The sequence below is a fragment of the Ambystoma mexicanum genome, chromosome 2p, assembly GCF_040938575.1.
Source record: "Ambystoma mexicanum isolate Mex_15411 chromosome 2p, UKY_AmexF1_1, whole genome shotgun sequence".
NCBI lineage: Eukaryota > Metazoa > Chordata > Amphibia > Caudata > Ambystomatidae > Ambystoma > Ambystoma mexicanum.
Window position 1 is genome coordinate 494716928 of NC_090923.1, and position 20886 is coordinate 494737813.

A 20886-nucleotide genomic window follows, 5' to 3' on the forward strand; every position below is an offset into this window, starting at 1 on the left:
GGTCATGAAACTTTCCCATTTTACACCACAGCTTCTCGCGGTTGACCCCGTTGAAAGCTGCTCGAAAATCCACTAAAGTGACATATAAAGTGGGCCCACCAGGATTCATCGTCCCTCAAATTAGGGAGTCCATTATACTAAGGTTGTGCGACATGCAGCCCCCTGGGCAAAAACCTGTCTGCATAAATTGTAGCACTTGGGATTCCTCCACCCATGCCTAGAGAGCCCTCAATATAAAAGTGGAGAAAAGAGAAAAGATTCCCTGTAACATCTATTAATGACAGCAGTCCGTAGTTCTCTGGCAGCAAGCAATCGCTTTTTTTGAGTACCGGGACAAGGACAGACTACTGCGATGATGCCGGGATTTTGTGCATTGCACTTACCTTGTCAAACAAAATGTTAAGTGTGCTGGCCTAATGATAAGGGTTCTGTTTTAATACCAAATTGGCTATGCCATTTGGGCCTGGGGTCCCTAGAAATTTTAAGCTTCAGGATTACACCTCGGATGTCAACTTCGTCAAAGGCCATAGGCCATCCTCAATCATATACTCCCGGGGTAAAGCCCCATTGCTGGCTCCACTATTCCCTCTAACATGCCCCGTCCATTCCAATTCCTGTATACGGTTTAGGATATGTTTCTAATGATCCCGTTGGCATCAGCCAACATGCGCCATATACTCTTAGGGTTACCACTTCTAAGTGCCATAATCATGCTCAGCCAACACGTATTGAGGATTGAAAACCTCCAGTGCTTGAACCATCCTCAATAGTTTTACACCTCACGCATGAGAACAACTCAGGAGCCGATAACCCTTGGCCATGAGCCACGCAAAGGTCTCTGCGCATCACTCTCTTGGAATCACGAATGACACCATCAAAGGAGTGACAGGGTTTACAACATGCCAACAAAGGCCATTGGGGCAGGCACCAGCTTTAACAGCCAGTGTCCTAAACCAAACCTCTATCTCATTGCAACTCAGGGGGCCCAAGAGGTCGATATCTTTGCCTCGAAGCTCGGAGATCATCTTGCCTACCTTATACAAATGCTTTGCCGTCCAACAAATACAATTGCCAGCGTGGTTAGTTTGGATACCGATACAACCCCTGTCACTGAGCCCTGTGATGGACACCACTGCAGCAATTAACTTCTTTGAAGGCCTGGACTTCGATCCTACTTTATAATTGCTAGTTACCTTGGACTTCACTGCCCTGTATACAAATAATCCACAGGTGGAAGCACTAGCTGTGACTGAGAAAGTATTAGATTCTAGAGCAATGCCACGTGATGTGCCTAACACTTTCATAATTTCTTTATTACAACTAGCACTTTTAAAAATGTTTTTATGTTTATGTTCAATAATGAAATCTTCAAACAAAAAAAGGAGACGGCCAGCGGGGAAGCATTTTCTCCTAGTTTAGCCAATCTGTTTGTGGCTGAATTGGGGGAGAGTAATATCTACCAAGAAAATCTATACAGTGCCAATGTGTCTTACTCTTCCAGATTCATTGATGACATCATCTTAATACTTTAATACTTTAATACTTTAATACTTTAAGACTTTATCGGGTTGAATATGTGTCATGTGGATTTAGTGTTCACTATGAATAGGAGTAGGGAAGCACTGCCCTTTCTGAATCTGTGTATCATTCAGAAGAATGGTGTTCTATGTACCAACCTATTTAGAAAACCAATGGACCACAACACACTCCTTACTTACGATACTCAACAGCCTTGCTAAGAAGTCCCACTACCAGCTGCACCTCCTCAGAAGTATTCTTCCCTTTCACACTTTCCCCCCTAAACCCACTGTCTCCAGAGCCCTGGTACTCTATAGGGTGGACTACTTGTCACAACCGGAGGGGGGGTCTGCACTTCCGCTCTCTATTTGGAAGAGGGGAGGCACAGAGACCCCTGCCAAGATTCTCTATTATGGTAACATACTCGAGCAATCAAGGCCTAGCTTCTCGGGAGGTGATGCGAGCTGGTTCTTAAGTACAGTGTAGTCTCCGAGCACCCACGAAGGAATGTCCACACACTGTATCGGTTAAAACACAGTCTTTATATAATTAATATTCAAAGACATATACACGATCACGATAACTCACTTTGTTCTCCGAAAATCAACAATGGTAAATATGTACAATTCTAAAGTGGTACCACTAACATTACTCAATCTTATTAAAGTGCATACGGTCAGGATGACACACAGATCAAAATAAAGAGGAAAACCAGCAGTAGAGAGAGGAAGGAAAGCAAGATGGTTGAACAATAGGCAGAATACTGGTAACTACCGTTAAACACAGTTCTGTGTGGAGATCCCCCCACCTGGGCAACCTGTAGAAGAAAGATACAAGCCCAGTTCATGTATTTTTCACCCTTAGACTTCCCAATAGTTCTGCAACCCCAAAGTACCTTGGTGTTGTAGCGTTCCGCGTCAGGGAAATCGACAACCCTTCTTGAGTGTCCTCCCTTTCAGGCAGCAGTCAAGGGTCGTCGAGCGTCCGACGGAGAACAGGTCGAGCTACGACGGTGAAGTTGCTGTGTGATTCCTAGCAGTGCTTGTTGACGGGGAAGCGTAAATGTCCTGCAAGGAAGAGGCGTGCGGGGCACCTCGGTGTCGATAGTTCTGGACCGCAAAGAGTTGAAGAACTGTGGCCCAGCAAGGGCGTCGAGTCGTCGGCATCTCTGTGGTCTTTGGGTGGCGGGAAACCCACCGGTGGATGCTCCTCGGCGCGTCGACAGTCAGGCCTTCTCCAGCAGGATACATCGGCGATGATGCGGATGAGAGCGTCCTTGGCTCAATGAAGTTCATAGGCAATGGGAGCACGGCGGCTCCAGTCGGCGACGGCGGTCGTCGACAGTGGTGGACAACAGTCCGGGCGCTTCTCCTTGGAGTTCCGCAGCAGTCCCCGTATCGGGTCAGCAGCCTGTCGAAGGTCTGTCTACCAGGGAGCTTAGGCAAAGATCAGCTGTGCACGATGGTCCCTCGTAGCTCGGGAAGAGGGCGTCTTACCAGGTCCTCTCTAGGTCAGTCCTTGAAGCACAGCAGCTTTCCTATTGCGAAGGAGAGCACCAGCAATTCTTCTTGTCCAGCAGGGCTCAAGGTTAAGCTTCACTCCAGTTACTCGTTACTCAGCTTCTGAACACGATTCCTAGCAGTGAGAGGTCCCCAGATATATTGACATATGTTGATCTCCCATTCCTTCCGCTGGGTCGCACTCAAGCATCAAATCACAACTACGGGCATTCATGCAGGCAGGCAACCAATCAGGCACTCAGGTATTCAGGCCATTCACTTCTCTCCAGACACTCACAACAGGTTATGTGTATTGGGACAAGTACCGAGCCATTCATCACTCCAAGCTGCATTCATACCGGTTTCGGGCAGGGCTGTCTCAACCATTGTGTCAACCACCAGATACTAGACTGCCACAACATAGAATGTATATTCGTCACACACTCCATTCACCCAGGTCCCACCCACAGGCGTACCCACAACATACAGTCGTTGAGAAGGCTCCAGCCAGTCTGGTCAGCACTTCCCCACACTACCATAAATGAACTTCCACCCAACAGCCAGTCAGGGGGAAGGGACAGAGGCAGGGCTTCCCGGGACTGTGGGAAGATCAAGGTAACAGGTGATGGAAGGCAAGAGGCCATGGGGGCCATTTTGTCTCCATCCGGAATCTACCGAATCCAATGACAGGGCCTGGGCATCCCAAAATGGAGGACGCTCAGGGCACCAGTCATTTCAGCACAGAGCTGCCACCAACCCGTATCCTGCTCTGTGGGTAACACACAGGTGCCCAAAAACATATACTAGGGGCATAGGGTTGTACCCCTACCCATGGGTGCCATAATGGTATTCCACGGGTCCGTTCACCAAACCAAAGGAGAGAGAGCTGCACCACCAGGAGTCCCACATGAACTCCTGTGCGGAAAACACAACAGAACACACAATAAGAAGCAGTGAAGGACAAGGATACAGAGGCCATGTCCCTCCGATGCATTTACAGCATCACTCTACTGCTATGTCCTCTTTCTCAATCTGCCTTCCTCTACTTTCCGCCCTCTGCAACTAATCCAGAACAGGACCGCAAGACTTGTCCTTGGCTTCAAGCCCAGGGATCATATCTCTCCAGCCCTGAAATCTCTCCACTGGCTCCCGGTGGCTGCAAGGATCAATTTCAAGACCCTCTGATTCATCCACAAGGCTTTCTGGGGACCCCAGCACTACATTCAACACTCTCTTCCTCTTCTCTTCTCAAGCCCTTCACTCAGCCACCTCCAACTCTCTGAGGCTCAGAGCTTCTCCAGGCAGAGAGTGGGTGGTAGATATCTCTCCCCTGCCAGTGCCTCCCTCTGGAATGGCCTCTCTGCCCCTTTCAAACTTGTACCAGACAACCTGAGGTTCCAGATGCAGCTAAAGACCTTCTTTTTTGCTTCTGCATTCTCTCTCTCTCTCTCCCCTGCTGAACTAGCTGTCTGCTGCACTGACTAGTTGCCTGGCTACCCTCAGAATCTTAATGGGCACCAGTCTCCACAACAAGTGGGCCTACAGCACTCTTGGGCCTATATCTGCAACCCTACAGTCCCCTGCCCCCCTGCGCTTACCCAGATCCATGATGCCTTTGCTGCACTTTCTTAGAGCAATGCTGCACTGATTGCACTTCCCCTTCCCACCCCTTAGCACTTCTCCCTTCCCTCTCTGCCCCACACTTGCACGATCTGAATGACACAAGGCCTAGTAAGATCATTGTTTTGTCCTCCCTCTATCTTCCCTACCTTGTCCTGTCGCGCATAAAAACACCTTTGTACAGCCATGATATAAATGACTCAAAATAGCAGATCCAAAGGCCTTTAGGGACAACTTGCCATATAGCCAGTTCCTAAGGGACTGGAGAAATTGCACCTTTGTAGAGGACGTTGAATTGAAAGCACAGGAACTGACATCTAGGCTGAAACAACTGGGATACCCACAGAAAGTCATTAAGCATGCAGCCAAAAGGGACAGATTTACACAAAGAGAATTGTTTTTGACATTTAAAGATCAGCGGGAGACGACGGATCCGATGGTATGTACCACTACTTTCTCACCCATGACCAATTTAATACGTAAGACTATTAAGAAACATTGTCGGATTATGTTGGAGACAAGATGCACTACACAAAGTGTTGTTATGGGCACTGCAGGGCCTGGGAGACTGATCCGTGCTTACCTATGTGACTGCTGTATAGTCTGAGGTAGATGCTCACTGCCGCTACCACATGAACTCTACTTTTGCTGTCTTTATTGATAGACAGGCAATTATTGTAGCCTCCATTTATATGTGGGTCATGCAGTTATAGTTTTGGTATTACGGTAGGTAGCCTGGAGTCAGCTTTCAGGAATTAACATTTTAGATAGCGCTGCCAAGTACGGAATCAGGAAATTGGTGCAGTAGAAAGTACGTCATCAAGAAAATGGTGCAGTAGATACTGTGCATATACAAAGGTTGCCTGTACACAACAGGTTAAGATGGCTGCCCTGGGTGAAACACGGCACAGGAAGGTAGGCCCTTTTCCATTCTCAGGATCGGGCAGCGTTGTTCCGAGACACACTGAATGCCTTGCGGTGTGTGTGAACAGCATACATCACAAAGTACCTGTAACATGGAACATCGGGAAGGCAGGTGACTGCGTCCACATGCTAGGCAACCCAGGCTTGTTGAAGAAAATAAACAGGGCATGTTTGGATGGCAGAGCCCTGTTGGCAGGAGTAAGGGGGAGAACTAAATTGTTACTCATGGGAGTCTTGTTGGTCAGTGCAGGTTTCTCCAGCGATACCAGGGAGTACCTGAAGGAACAAGGAAGGTGGTGGATGCAAGGTGGTTGGAATAAATATAAGAAGAAACACCTGGCTATGTTTCCCGGTTGTCAATGAAGCACTTAGGCGACAGGGTAAGTTTACAGCGGCTCTGTGCCAAGTGGGGCTGGGCTCGAGTATCACTTGGTCATAATGAGTAGGGTGTTGAATAAATGCGATTGGAGGCATTTACCATCCACAATCTTTTGCATTGATCGATATCCGGAAAGCCATGTGGCTGAAGAGTGGTGAAGTCCATTAAGTAATTGAGAGGTTCGGTCTGGCTAGAAAGTTAATGCCAGTCTTGACTGTTTCCCTACTATCACTGGGACTGGAGCACAACGTTGTGGGTGATAGAGTAGGGTTGCCCCATTGAGGACCTAAAGCACTTTGTTTCAATTGTTGAGGGGGTAATATGCATGTGGTGCATGAAAACTAAGAGGTGTTCTGACCCCACTTGAAGAAGTTCATAATTAGCCAGGATGGTTTCCTGGTAGGTACACACAGGGTTTTGGGAGTATGAATGACCAGATCCCTCACTGACTCTGGCCGAAGCGGGTGCACATAGTAAAATTGAATATGTAATATGCACACTGGGAGTCCCCCAGGGGATGGGCATTGACCTGATCGGCTTATTGTATGTGTTTTCATTGCAGTCGAGCAACCGAGCCTCGATTGGGTGGCTACAGAACACTATGGGTTAAAAGAAAATGTTATCTCTAACCCTTGTGAAGGTGATGTGCCCTGAGGAATGCTGGGTCATTAAACAGCAATCTTAACCCTTAGAGCTGAAACTATAGTTGGCAGTTTTTGAATGTACTACACATGTTTATTTGAAGAAGATGACATTTGAAATAAATGTTCTTTTATCATTATGAGAATCACGTAGATGTTACATTTTTGTTTGCATGTTAGAGAGAGTAGTGGCACATACGTTTAGATATATTGGTGCTGGGTGATAACTAGTTGTATCACGCTTTACTTATTTTTTGATGGTCTGATATTATGTATGAGGAGAGAGGGTTCGGTATCTGAATTGTGTGGTGAGATTGCGATTGTATGCCATGGTATTTGAATTGTGTGTTGGGTTAGAGATGGTTGACACACAGAGCAATTGATCTCTGTTGATTATAATTGGTTTGTATTGTGATCATCATTTAAATGTTATAACAAACAAATATATATTTTTGATAAACTGTTGGTGGTCTTGTGACTAGAGCCTGTGTTCTAATTAGAAATGGTTGTTAAACCGCCCACCCTTTTTTGTAAAAATGAAATTCTGAGTTTAGGTCTCTATTCCTATCTGTGCTAGATTTGATTCCCACCTGATCTAATACTGTTGGTAGACCTCATTTTTTGTGTGACCACGTGATGCAGAGGACATGAAGAAGAGGTGGAATGGCCTCGAATCTAGAGTCTTCAGTCTAATTTCCAACCACGGCAAGGAGATGGCTGCCATAGTTGGAGGAACTGTAGACCCTGTAAAGCTGACCCAATAGGAGGAGATGATCAGCAGCATCCTCCACATGGCTGGCCTACAGTGTGTGGGTTCGGATGAAGTTGGAGCCAGCATCCAGGGATAAACTGGTGAGTACATGAGTGAAATATCGACCCATTGCTGAACAACCCTAATAACATGTATATATAAACACTGCCATGCATCCAGGCGACAGCAACCCTGACAATGCATGACCCATCCATTCAACACTGCAGGCCATCACATCATGAGTCATTGAAGCCGTGACCCTCCTTGCATTTCAACCAAGTAGGATGATGAGGGAATGACTTACCCAACAACCACCATCAAACTGCAAGTAACAAGGACTGACACACATCTGTATTACACATCACAAAATCCCTTGCCTGCAAACACCATACACAGGCACCACAGCAAGCATGATACCAAACATGTAGCACATGTCAGGCAAAGAACACCACTGGACCTGTGTCTGAAACCCACAACCACTGAAACTGACCAGTAGACACAGGGCCGGGCCTCCATGAAGCCAACGTCCAACCTTATGGTGTCATGACCCCACCACAACTAGCAGGGCACCCCTCAGCTGACAGTACTACAGGATTTGCAAGCAACATCCACCCTGCCCTACATGCGCACATGTGACCCTCTATGTCAGTGATGCACATGCCTGCACCGTCCAAGCAAGGCACGACCCCCACACTGACCATATGAATGCACATCAATCAATGCTGTAAACTGCCATATGGTCACATGAAGTATGTAGTAAAGAGGATTTGGCAGAGAGGGACTGGTTGAGAACAAGCACACTAACTGCAAGTTAGTGTGTTGATGGGCTGCAGGTGAAAGCAAGATGTGGGTAGCCTGACAAGTTACCCACAGGTATGTACAAAACAAAAGCAGGTTGTTTGCTTCCTGTCTGTGCACTTGAACAACAAATGAAATGCACATTTTTGCACAGTTTAATTTGAAGAACAAGCAGTCTGACACGTGTTTCGAGCTGTAAGGCTCTTCATCTGAGGCTGCATACCAATTGTACAAAAGTAATACATACAAGAATGCAATTAGTGATTTAAACCATATGTCCAGGGTTCAAAACACAACAGGTCACAATGGTGGTTTTTAAAGGCCATTAAACAGTTAAAATAATAAATGGTAACCATTCACAAATAATTAAAATGCCACTGCACCAAAAAATCATTTCACCAAAGGATATTCGTTGACCAAACAAAGTTGTCAATTAACAATACGATGTAGGTGCAATGCGCGGAAGACGGGAGAGGGGAACAAAAAAAATAATTTATAAAATTGTTGCTGGTTTAGCATAGAGTCCAATACTGGTCATGCATGTGCACTAATATTGAACACTCAAAAAAAAAAATCAAAAGGTAATCTATCTTGACAATCCTTGCGGAACGTGCAAAGCACTAAGGAAAACATGATGATATTTTTTATATTATCAATATTGAACATTGCCATGTTAAGTGCAAATTGCTATCAAAAGCAGCTTAGTGCCACTTACCAATTAGTGGATATGCAATAATACTGTTGCAGTATATATGGGCTCTATTGAAATTAGGAAAATGTATGTTAGTGTTAGGACATTTTACAAAATTTACAAGTAACTGTATGTTACAAGGCAATACTGATTAAACTTGATATGTTAAATTTCACATACCTATATAACAGCTAATGCGGGTTCGGTGCACTCAATAGAGTGTTAGTAATTCTTGAGGCCAAAGTATATTGCAAGAAGACATCATGGGTTGATGTTATGCCCATATCAGCACGGCGGGGGAGAGAGAGGAAGAGGAAAACCGCTAATTAGTCATTAAGTGTTTGATCAGGGTTGCCCAGATGGTCACATGCACTGCCAAAGCCCCTAATGGGTTCTGGCAGGGGTGTGCACGAAAGACCCTTGCTTACCAGCGTCTCCTTTCGAATGTGTCCAAAAGAGCCACGCGCGGTAAAGCTAAGCTATTATTTAAAGCTAGCGCGCACCGCCGAGGCGTTCATACTTACATGGCCGGGGTCTAAAGGTGGCGGCCATGTTGGGTGTGTGATACTAGTAAGTAACGCGCATATGGGAGCAAAAGTTGTGTATTCCAATTTATAAAAAGGGGAATGTACAGCAACAGTTCAAAGGCATCGGGAACATTGTTGGGTTTGTAGTGCTAGTAAGAATAATTAAAAGCTAGTCACGCATATGTGAGCGATAAATATATATGCCCTGAGGAGAGAAGGGCTGAGAAATCCCTGCTGTTTGGCTGTTACCCGGAGTGGAGAAGAGGAGGTGCGTGTGCCTTTAAACAACTCAGCTGACTCTCAGCAGCTGACTACAAGTGGCCGCCTCCACCGCCCTTGCGGCGTTAAGCCCTGAGGAGAGAAGGGCTGAGAAATCCCTGCTGTTTGGCTGTTCGGCGAGTTGGTGAGCCAGAACACATCAATCATGTCGGACTCCATCCCAACTGCCCTGCGAACAAGGGCGCAAACACGACGCGAGGAGAAGGCGCTGCCTGAAACCACTCCGCGTACACCGGTAAGAAAAGATAGCCGATTTTTTTCATGTTCATCAACCTCTGCCTTTGTTGTGGATGAGCCGCTCTATGCTCTCCAAGAATCACCTGACGCCGAAGATCTCACTTGCACGTCCGAAAACTGTACACTTCATTCAGACGTGGTGTCGGCTGACTCAATACCTCGTGAGGTGGCGCGACCCCTATCACTTGAGAATCTGTTGATTGAGAACGTGATATGTGTCGAGGGCCCCTCGGCAGCTTCACAAGTGGGCCGGTTATCCGTGGGCACCAGCGTATGTGATGGTGACTTGCGCACTGCTGTTCAGGACGCGTGTATAACGTTTGAAAAACCGGTCGGCTTACCCGCTGCTGGGTCGTCTGTTCGTCCGCTTCTGGATGGGGCGGAGGTGCAGGGCCCTGGAGCTGGCGATGTTGGCAGGCGAGCCGTCGTTGCTCCCGCGGAGGCCCACCTGGGGGGAGGGCCTGTGGGAGGGCGCGCCCCCTACAGTTTGGGAGATGTGTGCGTTGCTGTATGCGCAAACCGGGTAGACGGCTGGAGTGATGGAGTGCCTCCGTTGTCTGCAGTGACTCCTGTTGAGCTACAGCAAGGCAGTAGCCTTGCCCAGCCTACTCCACTAAGCGCTAGCTCCCCGGTTCATCTGTCCCGCATGGCTCTCAGTCGTTCTTTCTCAACTGATGAGACTGCTCACTCGACACAGTCTGTGATGAGCTGGGGTCAGGACCGTGTCCAATACCAACATGATCACCACCCCGACAGACCTGTGTGTACGACACACGTGGACCCAAGAGCGCCTTTCCCTGAAAACAGGAATAATTCCCCTAGTGTCATGACAAAGGGGTTGGAAAATTCTGCAGCAACGAATAAAGAACGTCCTGTTAACACTAAGAAAGGTCCTACCTCCCCTACGTTGAAATCCGACAAACACGCCATAAAAAGGCAAATATCACAATTAAGTGGCGCAAATGAAGACATATGGTCTAAGGTGTGCTACAAACGCCTCAAAATCAACAATCTAACTCCAAGGAACTGTGACCCACACGAGGAACTCGAACACGTGTTGACCTCTCAGAAAAGGTTGAACACGCAACAACATCACCCAAATAGATCCCTCTTGTCTCTTTCTCATACTGCACAGCGCTCTGCCACCAATGATTGTTTGTCAGACGACTCACAAGACTCCTCGCTGATGGAACGTCCATTCCCGAAAATACGCCACATCAGAGAAATGTCGGAAACGGCCAACCGACTTCAGCCACCTGTGCTCAGTGCTGAAAACAGAACTATTATGCCTCAGACTGAGCTACAATCTCTAATAATTTCATCTATGATGATGTCTATGGCCCCCTATATGAAATTATACGAAGCCTTGCATGAAGCCACTAAGGACCTGACAACTGTTGTGGCCCTAATGCATTCGAAACTAATCCGGATTGAACAAGTCTGTGACCAGTCTTACAATGACCAACAAGAAGGTTTGAAAAGACTTGACGGATCATGTACGTTGTTAAAAGAGCAAAGGAAAAACGACGCAATTGATAAAAAACTCTTGGCCGAAGTAGCGAGAGAGGCGCTAGCTTTGTTCAAATATGATGGTCCAACCGCAAACCGGCAAAAGCAACAAATCACTCAATCAATTGTGAGTAAAACCCCGATCCGATGTAATAATTCCTTAAAGGAGCACTGTTTAAAGGATGTAATCCAAAACACTCAAGAGCCGTCAGACGTGATTGTAATCCAGGAAGATGTGCACCCTGGACCGTCGGTCTCGGCGGATCCGACACTGGGAAAGCTAGCAACTGCGCCAACCAAGGGTGAGGTGATTCCCCCAAGTCGGACATACATAACGGAGAATCTGCCCACGCAAGAAGCAGAACCCTTGCCCACAAGGACGATAATATCTGAAGATAATACTTCTGACCTCTCATTTAATACTGCATTCGAACAGGCGAGGGGCAATTTGAATCAAGCTCTACGCGATTCCCAGGTGGCATCTTCCTCCCAGGGAGTTCTGGGCGCTGAAGCTTCTACTTCTATTCCCTCTGTAATATCTGCAGTGACCGCAATACCCACTTACTCGGTCTTCAACAAGGTGTCTCAACCCAAGGTGTCGACCTCAAAGCCTTTGGCTACTCTACCTACAAAACAGGTGAAGAAAACGAAGAACCAAAAAGGTCGCAGAAACAAGGCACTACACGGTGCACGGAAATTTTTACGTAACATAAACGTGGTCCAGAACGTGGCATGTAACATTAACAAGTGCCTAAAGGCAGCCTCTTCAATCAGTGAGAAATCGCAAAATAAACCCTTAGACAGAGTAGTCCCCGTAAATCCTGATGCAGTGGCTGTGTCAGGCTCAAACTACGAGTTATCAAGTGAGCTGTTGAACTTATCAACATATGACGATGTAACACATGTTATCGAGGATGCAGAAGCCATCTCTTCCCATGAGAACCAAGAGGGCGACGTCGTCCACACGGCGATAGTCGTAGAGAAAGCCAAACAAATTAACATTGACGCTCCAGCACATGGACCGGGAAACGAACTTCCTGTTAACCAAACTGTTCCAAGTATCATCAACTTAAGCTCTTGTTCCGTGTCTGGCACGCAAATGACTTCTAATGCATGGTCCTCCGCAAGAAGAACCTGTCAACTAATTAATGAAAAGGAAGCCCAGCAGGGGCTGCTGAAATCTCCGATCAGTCCAGTGTTTATGACCCTACATGAAAAAAGGATGCAGGTCTCTAAGGAACCGGGGTCATTGGACCCTGGAAACACTCGGAGTAATCCGTTTGTCCCCGCTAATCTGGCAGTAGCAAGGTTACACGATGACACCGTAAAAATCTCAGATACGGACATGACTCTCCATAGTGAGTGCCAAGTTCGCAACTCAAAGGCTTCCCTGAACGAAGCCCGACTGTCTCAGCCCAGAACGTCGGGAGGTGCCAGATGGAAGTGCCCTATCTATAAACTGGTCATCGAAAGGCTAGACTCCTCCGATAAGCTAATACTGAACCGAGGCAACACAATCAAGCTTTTACACCTTGTACCTGCCCTACGAGCCATAAGCTCAAACGATCTGATGATCGTGGAGTTTTTCGCCGAAAATAGGAACGATAAGGTGGTGATTCATGTTTCGTCACCTATTGTTGCTTCAACAATTCTGGACGCCAATATCGCCCTGTTTTCCCTTGGCTTTGAAGTCTACAAATACTCTGAAGCGGCTCATAAAACTCCGAATGGAACTGAGGTCCCATACACCCACAAAGCCACAAGCAAGGACGCGTGGGTGAGAATGCCGGAACCCATGGACCAGAGTGTCATCAACGTTCAAGCACCCCCTCGTTTATCAACTCAGAAGGCACCCTTGGATGGAACCAAACAGATCGAACCGGGTAATTCTTGTCACGACCAGATACTGGAGGTTTCTGAAAGGGAGTTACAAAAAGAGAATATACGAATCACTATACTCGGCAACGCCAAACAAGTTGGAGCGAGCGTTGCTGGTAACAAATCCTTTAGCCCCAATGGCGGTAAGCACAAATGGCAATGGCTATCTGCAGCCTTGTGCAGCAAAACTCCCCAATAATGCCGGAATGAGGCCCCTGAAGCGCACTGCAGATTGGCTTCGTGGAATACCCGTGGCTTTTCACACCTGTTCAACTCAAACTGGCTTACAGCAATTGACATCGCTTGTCTCCAGGAAACATGGTTACGAGAAAACCCAGTAATGGACGACTTTGAGGTGGCCTTAAACCCTGCTCTAAAATCTTTAAAAGGACGTCCGACGTCGGGCTTGGCCACCATGATTAGGAAATCCTCAGGCTGGAGAATTGTGAGTTCAACCAATTACTCCCCTTTCATCCAAGCAACGCAATTGTCAAAACTAAAACACGAAGGGTCACCCACGGAACTGGTGTGTGTTGTAAACCTGTACTGGCACCACACGAATGCTGGGAAACAGATTTTCATCGATCAAATTATGGAAATAGTCGATGAACTGCTAGAAACAAATGGCTGGCCGATCATCCTCATCTGTGGTGACTTAAATATTGACCTTTTTAAACCATCAGGCCCGGAAAAAACTTCTCTTGCCAAGTCGTGGATGGAGGAATTGAACCTTAGAAACGTACAACTTCTAAATGGTAACACGTGTGATGATATGCCGCCTGCCCCCACGTGGCATCGTGATGGGCAAAGGTCAACAATTGATTACATATTTGTTTCAGAAGCCCTTCATCCTCGGATAACCTCGCTGAAAATTATTGAAAAGACAGAAAGCGACCACAACATGCTAATAACTGAATTTACAACTACGACAAAAAAGAAACCTGAGCTATGGCCCCATCACCTCCACGTGGTTTCCAATAGAGTAAGACTGAGCCTCGAAATACAGGATGTGGAACATCTGGTAAATCTCTACTGCAAGACCTGCCCAAACGTCGACTATGATCATCTGCTGGCACACTATAAGCCCAAGCAAGTGGGCTTTAAAAATATGGCCTTTGTACGCCAACACTGCTTTGACCGGGAACTGCTGACACAAAAGCGTCGTATGCGTCAAGACATCCGAAGGCTGAAGTGTTCAAAGGGCTCAACTTACTTACGCGAAGTAAAGGCGGTTAAGCAGAGATATAAAAACTGGCTAAAAGCTCATAAGCATGTAATGGCCCAAAATGATGCAGAACAGATGTTGACGGTATTAAAAAATAAGAACACTAGAGACTTTTGGATGCTTATGAACAATCAGCACGCCCCCCCAAAAAGCTATTCAAGGGTGCATGGTGTCTGAAGCTGATTGGATTAGCCACTTCGAAGATCTATACAAAGCACCTGTTCCAACCGACGGCCCTGTCATATTAACACCTAAACCTTGGGCCTTGTCCTTTTCAAAAGATGAAATAGTGACCGTCATCAAAAAATCAAAAAATTCACGGGCACCTGGTCCAGATGGCCTGACAAATTGCACTATAAAACAACATCCAGAGCAATGGGCGGAGCTCTGTGTAACGTTGTTTAATCGAGTAAATTTAAGTGGCCAGACGCCCAAATCCTGGAAGACCGCGATAGTGGTACCTATATTCAAAAAAGGCGACAGAGCAAACCCAAAGAACTATCGTCCAATTTCTCTATTAGACGCCCTGGGTAAGATCTATGCCTCGATGCTCCAACAAAAACTCGTAGCCTGGTCACAAACTTCGAACCACGTGGATAAGCATCAAGCAGGTTTCGTGAAGCAGGTGGGATGCTCGCTGAATTTACTCCTGTTAAACCTTATCAAAATGGAAGCGATAAAGTCTAACACGAAGGTCTATCTAGCTTTTATAGACTTTTCATATGCCTTTGATACCATCAATAGAGAGATCCTGTGGGGAAAACTGAAGCGTTGGGGATGCCCGTTAGATCTATTAGCGGCAATTAGAGAACTGCACACAAACACCTCCATCCGTGTAAGGCTGGATCAATTAGGGCAATTATCCAAAGCAATAAACACCTTCAAAGGAGTCAAACAGGGGTGTCCGTTAGCTGCAGTACTATTCGGCCTTTTCATCGCGGACATAGGCGAAGCAATTGGAGTAACAATAGCATTCCCGCCGAAAGTGGCCAAATCACACTTAAATTGGCTACTATATGCTGATGACTTGATCATCCTGGACCGGACTCCTATTGGGCTGCAAAGAAAGTTAAATGCAGTTCGACAGTATGTTATTTCTAATCAACTACTGATCAACACGAAAAAATGTGAAATTCTGTTCCTGCAAAATCTAAAAGGCGGCTGGGTGGCGCGGAAACGCACCCCCAACTGGACGCTAGGCCACGAACCCTTGCAAATTTCTGCCAGTGTTAAATACCTGGGAATGACCATAAGTTCTTCTTTAACGGATAGACCGTGGCAGGCTGATATAAGTAGAAAATGCAAACAACTAGCGAACCAGGCACTAATTATCCACAAAAGATACGGAAAATTCTCGCTAAAACCTGTGCTGGCCTTCTACCATCAGAAGGTAATCCCCGTACTGACATACGGGGCTGAAAATGCTTTCGGCTGTTCTTACAAAACTTGGGACTCTTTAGAGAATTGCTTTTGGTCCAAAGTGTTAACACTCCCGAAAGGTGTGAAGACTGCTTGTATAAGATATGAACTGTCGATAATATTGATTCATGCCAGGATCTGCTGGAGTTTACTAAACTTGTACCGTAAGACATGTTCTAGAGCACAAATCCCTCGATTTGACATCTTCTATGATGGTTCAGTTAGTGACTCCAACGTCATCACAATGTGGTCAAACAGGTGTGAAGAGTTACTACAAAATCTCGACATCAAGAGCGAATTGCTCCATGAAAATCCGGATGCGGCAAAGCTTAAAATTTGGCGAGTCGACTGGGAGCTTACATGCACAAAGAGAGCGATGGCCAAAACGATGTGTGATGTGCCACTGGAAGCACGCGCCTTCAATACCCAGCAGCGCTATATCACCCTGTTTCCAGATCCACAAGCAAGAAGGCTGTTCTTACTGTTCAGGCTAAATCTGTTCAAAACTACTGATCGTCTTCGCTTATGGAAGAACAATGAGCACTTAAAACCTGAATGTCGATTTTGTCTGCTAGCCAAAGAGTCACTAAAACACCTAGTGCTATTTTGCCCCAAGCTGAAATCTGAAAGATCAATCAACCTGGGCCCATGGAGCGTAAACCATCCATCGTTTTGTGCCGATGACTGGTGGAATCAGATGTACCAAGGAACCGACCTGAAACTGATACTTCCACTAACACATTTTTTGGAGTAAATTGAAAAACATCTGATGACGGCACCATTAGGGGAACCAAATTAGTAAAACCTGTCACGGTATAACCTGTACAATAACCTTGTGAATGGAACTCGCACAAAAGGCTAATGCGGATGATTGTTTACTTGTATTGTCTAAGTGTTGTTGTTTTGTTTGTACATGTGTCGTAACTTTTAAAGGTTTGAAAAAACCAATAAAATAAAAAAAAAAAATAAAAAAAAAAAATATATATGCCAAATTGTAAAAAGCAACGTGTAGATAAAGTTGCAAGGCTACAATTTTTGCACAGAACTATTGGATAAGGCCGGGATACGGCGATTAATTTAAAAGGGGGTTTGGATTGCAATTGAGGTCAATGAGCTTTGGTAAATCAACCACTCATGCTTGCCTTATTTATTTAGTCAATAATTACAATTTTAGAACAGTAGCACTTGTTACCAATTAACGTGATTAGTCATTCTTAACGGCCCCCGCCCCCCAAAAAATAATGATCATTCTTTATGGCTGGTACCATAATTTCTCAATTGGGTTAGGTGGGTAACCCAATCAGGGCAACGTGAATGACCAGTGATGGATGAAATCTATTTACATTTGAACACATCAGTCTCTGTACATAGATTGAGATACACAACCATGTAACACATTTGCTTTACACAATTTCAGAGAAATGCAGATAGCTTGTGATCTGTGTTGAGTCCATGGACCACAGTACGATATTTGCAAATGAGGCAGGCTTCTAATTGTCTAAGTTTGAGGCCAAGGTTGCCTCCGCGTTGTGGCAGGAAGATTTTTGCCACGCCCACAAACCTAATGAGTGCTTTATTGTCCATTTGGTGTGCTTTTTGCCAATGTGTGGCAAGCGGGTATTTAGATTCCTGGTTGGAAATGGTACACAAGTGTTGGCCTATTCTAATGTTTAAGGACTGAATAGTGCTGCCAATATATCGCTGTCCACATGTGTACAAAATGCAGTACACACAGAATGTTGTATTGCAATTGATAAAAGAATTAACATTGTATGTCCCAAGTTTACCAAATTCAATTTGGGTAGTTTCCAGCGCATAGACACACATTGAACAGCCCCCACACTTGTGGAAGCCATTATTAGTGGGCTGGTGGAGCCAGGTACATTTGGATTGGGGGTTGAACATGAAGGAAGGGGAGAGTATATTCTTTAGATTGCCTGCTTTATTATAAATAAAGTTAGGCATGGGGTCCAACCGTGATGTAATATCTCAGTCTAGATGAAGTAAATGCCAATATCTTTTCACAATACTATATAAGTTGGAACTATCTCCATTGAAACGTGTAATAAATTTAAGTTTGTTACTATGTGTGGTTTTCTTGTTTTTGGAGTGAGCAAATCCACCCTCTTCATGCTTTTAACAGCCAGTTCGGCTTTGCTAAGAGTGAGAATATCATAGCCCCTGGCCAGAAATCTTTGTCGTATCAAGTGATATTCTTCCAAAAACACCACATTGTTAGAGCAATTTCTTCTGGCCCTAATAAATTCGTCTTTTGGTATGTTGGATATTACCGCTTTTTTGTGGCAACTAGTAGCATGTAAAACTGCATTGACTGAGGTTGACTTTCGATATGTCCTTGTTACAAACCTTTGATCTGTCGCCTCATCCACCTTCCTGAGCTACTAGAGACCCCTGAAGAAACCCCGTTTTGCCCATTGGAACAACCGTGTGCGCTTGCATTGCATGTATTATTGAGCACAAGGTTCCTCTCTTCCTAGGGCTTGGACTGCCTCTTAGTTGGGTGTGCTGATGTCGAAAGGGCCTATAGACTACCTGCACTACCTGTTTCCTTCCCATCTAGGTTGTCAACATATTTTGGGCAGTTAACCCTTTAGACCCCAATGATCTTGTATATACATTGTATTGGTATTGTTGTGTTGGTTTACTAAGTATTGCTGTAATTCTTTTGCTATGGTCTAAATTACAAAGGCCTTGTAATAAAAGTGTCTATATTTTTGATATAACACCTTCCTGGGAGTATTTTGTAAGTGTCCTTGCTCTGTGTGCTCATTGAGGTCTTTCAGTCACCCTCACCCCTCCTGAGACTTATTCATGACCGCCTGCCATAGCTACCTTGATTGGTCTGGCTTGTCCAGAGGTTACCCTGTTCCAAGAAACAAGGCTGGCCTTCAGAACCTCTGCCCCCAAGTCAATCCTCATCTGGAGGCCTTTATATGTCCCTTTGTATGCACATTGTGCAACATTGCACCTCTAAATATGATTTTACCTACTTTCATAGGGCTGTACATGAGTGCCACACCTGTGTGGTGGAGGCACCTGAATCTAGCCTTCAGCAATCCGAAGGTGTGCTCAATGCATGTCCTGGTTCTCCTGTGGGCCTCATTATAGGTAGCTTCCGGTGGTGTACCAGATTTCCTCACAGGTGTCATTAGCAGGGTAACTGACAATATCCGAGTCACCCACAATAAATTGAATGTGCAGTGTGAGACATGGCTGATTGTCTGTCTGTATATGGTCCTATTGTGCACTTGGCCTATGTGCTCTCATCTGTGCATGTGGATGCTGCAGCTCGCATCAATTGTGATGGAGGGGCCTTGGCCTACAGAGTGCACTTTCAGTCGTTCACAGTGTATGCACATAATTCATCATGCTTTTGTCTATGCACTGACGTCACCCATGCATTTGACACTATGGTGATGGTGGTAGGCCATGTACAGCCCTTTGACCATGCATTGTCAGGGACAGGATTTGACAGGTGCTTTGCTTGCTGTCAATGATGGTGTTCTGCTACCTTACATGCCAGGATGTCCTGTGAAGTCACCTGAGATCAGTATGTGTGCTGGGTAAGTCAGTCATGGCTCATCACCTATTCATATCTTTCTTGGTGATGCATTGTGGGACTTGTAGTTTGCTAACATTACTTATCATTCCATTGTCCATGTTTGTCAAAGTGCTATGTCTTTGTTAGATTGACTACTACTACTTACCCACAAGCCAGGTATGCTGTCCTCTGTGTGAGTCCATGTACGGTGGTAGGGTGCTGGTCCTCAGCATCATGTGTGGTATAAGGTGATCAGGCACAGAAGTGGCTGATTGTGAAGTCGGCATCACATGTCATTTGGGGATTCATGTAATGAAACTGTTTCCTGTTACAGTATGCATGCTCCATTGTCAGGGAGGCCACTTATACCACATGTTTACAATTAACTGCCGCTATAGTGTTGGGTAACTGGGAAATTGTGTAGAAATGTGCCTTTCAGTGGTGGGCATGGAGATGTGCTGATGGGCATGCATCATGAGCACCTCCAGGACTCATTCCAGCACCTTTGAGAAAATTGGCTGGAACAAAGTGTCTAAACAGTGTTCAGCAATCCGCCCACGACACAGAAATGTTGAACAGATACACGTTTTAACCTGGGGGGATGGCAGTTCTGATTGTGATGGTGCTCTGTAGATCAGCCTCGATCAGGGTGGGACGGTCTCAGCAATAGTGTGTCACTAATTGGCTGTCTATCAGCGTCCAAGGGCAAGGACGGACACGTAGCATGGGTGCCCTCCACAGCACACGTCTCATGCACCTTTGTGGTGCCTGTCTCCTTCCCTGCTGGGCTCTTCCATGCTGTTGTGGCTGGGTGAATAGTAGCAGGTGCTGGTTCCCATGATCAACATCTGCTTGTGGCTCTCCTCTCATCTCGGATTGTCTGTCTGCTATTCGGGACTGGTGTGCCACCAACGATCTCTGCCTTAATGCCAGCAAGACAGAGATTCTCATCATCAGCACACCGTCACCCTCTGTTCCTGTCCCTCTCTGGCCGACCTCCCTTGGCCCTCTTCCCACCCCCACCTGCGAGGCTAAGAACCTCAGGGTCACCTTCAACTCTATGCTTTCCTATTCTGCTCACATCTCTGATGTCTAAAAAAAAGTCAAACTTCCAACTTCACCTCCTCAGAGGTATTCTGCCTTTCCTCTCCTTCCCCCAGAAGCTCACTCTCTCGAGCCCTGGTTCTCTCTAGGTTGGATTACTGCAACAGCCGCTATCTAAATCTACCTGCTTATACTCTGCGCCCTTTGCAACTCATCCAGAACAGGACTGCAAGACTTGTCCTTGGCCTCAAGCCCTGAGATCGTATCCTTCCAGACCTGAAATCTCTTCATTGGCTCCCAGGGGGTGCAAGGATTAAATTCAAAACCCTTTGTATTGTCCACACGGCTTTCTGGGGCCTGGGTACAAAATACCTTCAACTCTCCC